The sequence below is a fragment of the Sinocyclocheilus anshuiensis genome, unplaced genomic scaffold (genome assembly GCF_001515605.1).
Source record: "Sinocyclocheilus anshuiensis isolate Anshui unplaced genomic scaffold, SAMN03320099.WGS_v1.1 scaffold3049, whole genome shotgun sequence".
Classification (NCBI taxonomy): Eukaryota; Metazoa; Chordata; class Actinopteri; order Cypriniformes; family Cyprinidae; genus Sinocyclocheilus; species Sinocyclocheilus anshuiensis.
Window position 1 is genome coordinate 83784 of NW_015554209.1, and position 8874 is coordinate 92657.

The following is an 8874-nucleotide window of genomic DNA, read 5'->3' on the forward strand; positions in this document are numbered from 1 at the left end:
CTCCATTTGGTGAGACAGAGTTCATCTATCAGTTCATCCTCATCCAGGATCTTCAGCAGACTGTCTTTAAACACTTTAATATCTGTCTCCAGCTCTGAGAGGCTGCAGGGAGTTTAAAAGACTGTTTTTACTCCCAATGAAAATTAGAGATCATACTACTCTAAAGCTCTGCATTGACTGCAAATCATTTTCTACCAGACAGAATATATATAGACTAATAATAATGAGGTGTGGATTAATTTTATGACTAACTAGATCTGTCAGATAAAGGGATGCACAATATATTGGTTGCCTGACCATTTTTAATTTCATAATTTTTTATATGAGTGAAAACCTCCATGTATTGGTATCCCAAGACAATTTTATTTTATTTTTTTATTTTGTGGTGAGAAGCAATTATAAGCCTGCTGAATGAAATACCATTTTAAAATAATGTTATTTTGTTTTATCATTACAATAGTATTAATACAATAGTAAGTTCTTATTTTAATATTATGTAATAATCGGAATTAAGAAAAATTATTAATAAAAATATTTTTTTATGATATATTCATACTGAAAGGGTCAAAAATAGTCAGAATGTGGCCTGAGTCAAATGGAAAAGGTTTGTGCTTTTAATGATTACTTAAAGAGGTTTCAGTTGGTTTGTATAGTGCACCCAAGTGTGATGATTTTCAAGTTTTTTTTTTTTTTTTTTTAAATTATGGCTCCCCTTAAAAAAAAAAAAAAAAAAAAAAAACTTCAGAATAAAGTCTCTTTTTTGCAGCTTTTTTATTATGATTTTCTATGCACATGTATTCCCATACAAAAAAAAAATTAATCAATCATTCTAATAATAATAAAAACCTCAAATAATTCTAATTAATTCTTTCCTAATTAGAAATTAGTAGCAGCCCTAGTATGATAATAGCATTGCTCGATATCAGGCACTTTTTATTAACACTAGTAGAGGCAAAAACGACATATTTCAAAACTGACTTGTTGACTAGGACACGCTCTATAATTGTGTTAATAATTACACAAAACTATCACAGACAGACTTCACAGCAAAGAGAGACTTGTGGCTTATGCACTATAATGGGAACATTGCTCACAGTAGGCAATTTTTAATTGTACAGTACTTGAAATTTATTGTTAAATGCAATTTTTAGCACCTCTAAATTATGCTCCTTAAAAGCACCACCATAAAAAATATTACAACTACAAACACAAGGGGGAAAAATAGAAAAACACACTAGGGGACATTACTAAAAAAGAGCTGTTAAGATGGCCAAGTCGACCATCCTGACTCGTCCCTAATTAACACAAGAAAAACACAACAAAACAATCGTTTTATACCTCTGGATAAGCTTCATACAGCAATTAGCCTACCATACCAATTATGTCACAGCGATCCTTCATTAAGATTAGCTAATAAGAAAGTTAGGTTCTTAATGGTGTAGTTAAATGCCTCTTGCATTTGGGAACATAATGTTCTAAAAACAACAATATGGCTAGGGAAAGACTTTGAGTGCAGCTTCTTACTAAAGTTAAATAAACTCACCTCTTGCTATTAAGCAGGAGCATATGGAGTTTGCTGCGGTCGGCAGAGAGGAGCTTTGAGTCGACCAATGACTCCAAACAATCCAGAACCTGAGGCTGAACTTCATGGAGCCACATCTGCAGCACATTCACCTGTGCCAGAACATATGCTTACCCATATAAACATGCAACAACACATGACTGCACATATAGAACAAAAAAAAAAAGTAGTAGATGCAGAGACCAAGAACAAAAACATGGACAAAAATCAGACTGTGGTATGAAACAACAATTCCACACTACCCAATATAATCCCCAGACATGAATAACTCAAAGTAATAAATATGTTTATGATGCACTTAAGGCTGCAGTAATTTGAATTGTGAAATATTATTTTATTCCCTCTATTTTAATATATTTTAAAATGTAATTTATTCATGTGATCCCAAAGCTGAATTTTCAGGATCATTACTCCAGTCTTCAGTGTCACTTTGTTCTGGCAAACAAGTCCATGAGACAGTCAGGAGCTTTGTCTTACTCATGCTCAATGAACACTCGCTTCCATCCAATGTTAACGTTTCTCTTGTCATTTATTTAAAACAAAATACACGCAATACAGGAAAAAAAAAAAGTTCACTCCCACAATATGATTGGTCTGCACTCCTTTGTTAATCTTATAGTCACTTGTGAATCGGTACCATTTACCTACAGAAGGAGTACAAACTCGAATCAACACAAATAAAATGTTAAATAAAAAAATAAAAAACATTTAAATAAAGAAATATATTTTAAGAAACATTAAATACAATACTTAAATGCAACAAAATAAACAAATATAAGACTCCTACACAACGGCCCCTAATTGTAAGTGTATAGAATTACAATTAAACTAGATATATGTAAGGAGTCAATCTTCTTTTTATAATTTTAGAAACAATAAAAAAAGAGTTTAAGTTAAGTCTAAGTTTGTCCAATCAGTCTGAGCAAGCTTCCAATTGTTCCAATCACGTTTCATTATTTTCCAGTACATTTGGAACACATTTGGAACCTACACTTTGGACACTGACTCCTGCATCAATGCTGTGAGATGATTTATCAGATTTATTGGCATCAGGTAAAACTTCCATCACTCTTCCTAGAAGCCAGGAAACATGGGGTACTGAACTATACACAATCAAGACTATATCTCCTTTCTGAAGATCTGGCTTGACTTTGATCCACTTATGTCTTTCCTGAAGTAAAGGCAGGTATTCTTTAATCCACCTTTTCCGGAATAAATCTGAAAATTACTGCACTTGTTTCCATCTGAGCTTGATGTATATCAGTTTTGTGAAACAATCCAGGTGGATGTAGTGGATTGGATTTCAGTAATAAAATGTAATTTGGAGTCAATGCTTCAAGGTCTTGGTAATCATCAGATACTGTTGTTATAGGCCGACTATTCAAGATAGACTCAAAAGTGTGTTTCACAAAAGTGTGTCTGCAATTCTTCATCTCCTAAACTTTGTTGACGCAGAATAGAAAAGAGGACTTGTCTCACCATACGTAAGTCTTTCCCAAACCCCTCCGTGATGCAAGGCTGCTGGGGGGTTAAAACGCCACTGAACTCCCTTCTGAAGCATAGCATTGTTTATTTTATTTTGGTTCCAGACTTTGATTGCATCTTGCAGCTCTCTTTTAGCACCAACTAAGTTAGTTGCATTGTCGGAGTGAATATGCTGTACTTGATCTCTTCTCCTGATAAACTGTCTCAAAGCATTGATGCAGGAGCCAGTGTCCAAAGTGTAGGCCACTTCCAAATGTACAGCTCTACTAGACAGACAGGTGAAAATGACACCATTTCTCTTAACAAAACTTCATCCTCGATTTGTTTCAAAAGGTCCGTAATAATCAAGTCATTACTAAAAGGTGGAAGGTCTGCGTGCAATCTTTCTGCCGGAAAAGTCACCCATCTTTTGTTCTCCAACACGTCCTTTAATGTGTCTACAGGTTACTCACTTTGATTTGACTTTACGAACTGCAGAATTGGCATTTATGATCCAGTAAGTTGTGATAGAACATGATTTCTACCACCATTTCCAATCCCTTCATGTATGTCTTGCAGAATCAAAGTAGAGACATGGAGATTCTTTGGAAAAATAATTGTTTAATTGACGTTTAATTTCGTCTGACATTGCAGATTTACTCAGCCGACCTCCAACTCTTAAAACTCCATCTTCCAATACAGGGTGCAACTTGTAGAGATCCTTCAGAAATCATTCTAATATGCTGATTAGGCGCTCAATTAACATTTCTTATTTTTATCAATATTAAAATCTGTTGTGCTGCATAATATTTTTGTGAAAACTGTGATACATTTTTCCAGGATTCCAGGGCATTTTTTAATGTAACATAAGATTGCTGTTTCAAATAAATGTTGCTATATTGACCTTTCTATTCATCAAAGAAACATTGTCAGTGTCTTTACTGTCACTTTTGATCAATTTAATGCATCATTGCTGAATAAGTGTGATCATTTCTTTGGGGGGAAAAACAATTAACCGACACTTTGTAACAGTAGTGAATATGTTAATTAACTGATAATTATTAATGTAATATATTAACAAACATTATGTATTCTATAATTGTTCAATGCTCACCCTGTGTTGCAGAATGGCTTCCAGAGCTCTGAACTCAAAGGGCAGCGAGTTAAGTAGCCAAATTTCCATCTCCAGCCAACTGTGGCCCAAGTTCTAACACCAGCCATTTCTCCAGACCGAGACCCCGGAAATCCAGCACCAGTAAACACTGTGGCGTAACCATTGCCTTGAGGGACTTCACATAAATAAATACATTTTACAAAACTTTTTATAGGAAAATGTATTCAACTTCCAAATGCAAATGAGTTTTCAATTTTAGAATATTTGCTGTAGCTGGTATTACATACAACATAAAGCTCAACTCTGTTTATGAAACAATCTTTAGAACCTGATAGTATAGTAACGTGTGTCCATACCTCCATGCGTATAATAATGGCATTGTTCCGTGCTGTAATACTTGTTAAGTGCTGGAATCTCAGATCTCTCGCCTGCAAACCAAGCTCCTGATACAACTCAGTCTTCTTCTTTTCTAAAAAAAAAAATTTAAAAAAATAAACATAAGACCCAGATCCATCAATAAAAATCTAACATAGCAAATTTTGGCCATAAAACACTTGTTCTTAATAAACAAAATTAGGATTTTTTTTCTCTCTTTCTGTTTTCTTATAGAATTAACTAAATGTTAACTAAATTAACAAATCACATTAAAACAGATTAACATACAAAATTAATTCAAAAATAATTTTTTTAACATACAGTACTTGAAGACTGAACAATTTGACAGTTTTGTTTTTCCCAAATTACCTTAATTTTTCCCAAAAGCACATTCAAAATGTATAATACTTGGCAAAATAAAGGGGGGGATTACATATTAAAGAATTTCTCTATAAAATGTAATAATTTATTTTTATAGAATAAAAAAATCCTTCTTTTTATAATAAGCATTAAAGCCTTTTTATGTGTCATTTCAGGTATAAGTTGGTAGTCATTCTGCAATCTTTTGATTACTCGGACGTTTTGCCGAACATTAATTTAATAAAGCAAACCTCACAAGTAAACTGTCAAAATACAGACAGCACGTTACATGTCCTACCAGAGATACATACTGGACCACTGTTACACCACAATAAAGGATGCATATCACAGGCAGCTTTGGGGCTCTGATTCATCTTATACCGACCTACAGGCAGAAACTGAAATCAGCTAAACCTGTAATAAGGACTGTTAAAAGATGGACTGATGAAGCAGAGCGGGATTTACAAGCCTGTTTTGACTGCACTGATTGGAGCGTTTTTGAAGCTGCAGCCACCGATCTGGATGAGCTCACAGAGACTGTAACTTCATACATCAGTTTTAGTGAAAAAAATATGTGCATCCCTACCAGGACTCATTTAACTTACAACAACGACAAACCGTGGATCACTGCAAAACTCAGACAACTCCAACAGGCCAAAGAGGATGCCTACAGGAATGGGAAAATCTTGAATAAACAGGCCAAAAACACTGACAAAGGAGATCAGAGTGGCTAAGAGGAACTACTCCGAAAAGCTGAGAAATCGAGTGCATGTTTGGAAACGGCACACCCCCTTACCATTACGGAAAACTCAGACAACTCCAACAGGCCAAAGAGGATGCCTACAGGAATGGGAAAATCTTGAATAAACAGGCCAAAAACACTGACAAAGGAGATCAGAGTGGCTAAGAGGAACTACTCCGAAAAGCTGAGAAATCGAGTGCATGTTTGGAAACGGCACACCCCCTTACCATTACGGGTAGTTGCATGTTCCCGGGGGCAGTGTTTATGTAAACATCGGGGGTAGTGATGTCACAAACCCGGGAAGAAGCTTGTTGTTGTCTCTACCAGCCTTTTTTGTAGTCATTAAACAGTGATTTCTTTAAAAGAGAATATCTCCTTTTGCATTGAACTTTGAGCGTTGTAACTTTGCAAATGTTGTTTATGCTCTAACAGCAATATTACACACTAGGTAAAGTTAAAAAAGTGAAATCATAATCAACCACCCCTTTAGCATCTGTGGTCATGAAGTCATTTGAAAGACTGGTGTTGGCCCACCTGAAGGACATCACTGGACCCTTGCTAGACCCCCTGCAGTTTGCCTACCGAGCAAACAGGTCTGTAGATGATGCAGTCAACATGGGACTGCATTATATTCTACAACATCTGGACAGACCAGGGGCTTACACTACCAGTCAAACGTTTACAACAAACAGTAAGATTTTTAATGTTTTTTTAAAGAATTCTCTTTCAACATAATAATAATAATAATAATGTTTTTTTAGCAGCAAATCAGAATATTAGAATGATTTCTGAAGGATCATGTGAGACTGAAGACTGGAGTAATGATGCTGAAAATTCAGCTTTGAAATCACAGGGATAAATTACATTTTAAAATATATTCAAATAGAAAGCAGTTATTTTAAATAGTAAAAATATTTCACATTACTGCGTTTGCTGTATTTTGGATCAAATAAATGCAGGCTATGGTGAGCAGAAGAGCATTCTTTAAATACATTAAAAATCTTACTGTTCAAAAACTGCTCAGACTGGTAGTGTATATGAGGATCCTGTTTGTGGACTTCAGCTCGGAGGTACCGATACCGGTACCATACCGGTTCAAATGTGAACGGTACCCAACCCTATGTCCAAATTAATTCAGCTCTCTGTGTCCACCTCCATCTGTCAGTGGATCACCAGCTTCCTGACAGACAGGCAGCAGCTAGTAAGGCTTGAAAAATTCCCATCCAGCACCCGCTCCATCAGCACTGGTGCCCCCCAGGGATGTGTTCTCTCCCCACTGCTCTTCTCCCTGCACACCAATGACTGCACCTCTAAAGACCCCTCTGTCAAGCTTCTATAACTGTCTGCTTCAGCTCAGCTAACAAATCAGACCTTAGAACAGGGGTGTCAAACTCAAATCCTGGAGGGCCGGAGCCCTGCAGAGTTTAGATTCAACCCTAATTAAACACACCTGATCCAACTAATCAAGTCCTTCAGGCTTATTTGAAAACGACATGGTATGTGTGTTGCAACAGGGTTGGAACAAAACTGCAGGGCTCCGGCCCTCCAGGAACTGAGTTTGACACCCCTGCCTTAGAAGATTGCAGCGGATAGTCCGGACTGCTGAGCGAATCACTGGTACAACCCTCCCCACTCTCCAGGAGCTGCACTCATCCAGAGTGAGCAAAAGAGCTAGCAAAAATCACTCTGGACCCCTCACACCCAGCCCACTTTCTCTGAACTGTTGTCGTCTGGTCGGCGCTACAGAGCACCAGAACAATTTCTTCCCTCAGCTAATCCATCTCATGAACAGTTAACTTGGCAATAAACACAACACTATTTATACATTTATCTATTTAACACACATGCCTCTTTTTACATTTCTTTGCATTTGTACATAATACACCAGTACACAGAAATACCATCTACTGTCCACTTTGTATATTGTGAATTTTTTTTTATATACTTTTTTGTACATTGTTATTTCCTATTTATTTATCCTATTTTTATTATATGTGTCTTGTCACTGTCATTCTGTTTGTGCTGTGGAAGCTTCTGTCACAAAAACAAAATCCTCGTATGTGTAAACGTATGAGGCAATAAAGCTCTTTCTGATTCCGATTCTGATTTTTCGTTAGTGAATATAGTATTTTCCATGTAGAATATAAAAGTTAACAACATACTCCATAATCTTGCTTCTGTGTGTGTAAGACCATGTCTTTCTGAGATAACTTATAAATAATTAACATTGCTTGGTTCAAAAAATTAAAAGGAACTAGCGTCACACCTAAATGCTGAACATACAGCAGGATGTAAAAAGCATCCAACTCACCAAATGAGGTCACATTCCCATCAGGCTCAAATTTCATCTGTTACATGAGAAGGTGATTTAGTAAAGGTGAGTCAGTGGCTTTATTCTAATCACAAACAGTGTGTATTTTGTAAACAAAACGTTGTACAAGATGCAAGTATTTGTTTTACCACAACAAACACTGGAGCAACACTAGACAGGGCTGCTTGGGATACATCTGTGCCTCTTTGCCGACAGGAGGTTTGGCAACAGAAACAAATGTCATTCATGTTGTTTGAGCAGCAGAGCCATAGACTAACACAGACATGCAGCACCTACAGTGTCCCTGAGCTCTCGGCAGCGGTGTGCTGAAATGTGTTCGTCCACATGTTGATGTAAGAGGGCGTCTGAAAGGTGATCTCGAGCACTCCACAGTTCTCCATGTCCAGCATTTCATCGACACTTTCCTGAGACTCTCTCGACAGACAAACCTCAAACATGGCTCCATACTTTAAAACACTCAAGTTAAAAGCACATTTTACCTCCAGGACACCTCGGTGAGGTCAACCTGCATAAACACTAGTTGTCAAGATGACAGTTACTTTGGACTTACTATGTTCCTTTTTAGTAATATTTAGTCATTATGTATACCACCGCTCTGAAAGCCTGGTAATAAAAGTAACGTCCGGGTTTGATGTCTTAGCTGTCCTGCTAACTCACACACGCAGGTATCTCCGTTTAACTGTTAGCTCGCTGTGTCTTCGAGATACGAACACAAGTGCAGTAATATTCCATCATATAGTTTAGCGTGTTTACAACAGCGGCTGAGCGGCGTGTTTTCGGAAACTGTTGATGACGTAGGGCACGCATCCAGCACGCGCTCGCTGATCTCTCCGGAGCTGCATGACGCCTTTAAAGCGGCACGCTTTATCAAACCTGACTCTTGAAAATAAATGCAATAACAAAAA

At 36.9% G+C, this 8874-nt stretch overlaps 1 pseudogene; it reads right to left on the minus strand.

Annotated features, from left to right (window-relative positions):
• LOC107671080 (magnesium transporter MRS2 homolog, mitochondrial-like) overlaps positions 1–8359 on the minus strand; it is an 11553-nt pseudogene extending 3194 nt beyond the window's left edge.
• Positions 8360–8874: the final 515 nt, after the last annotated feature.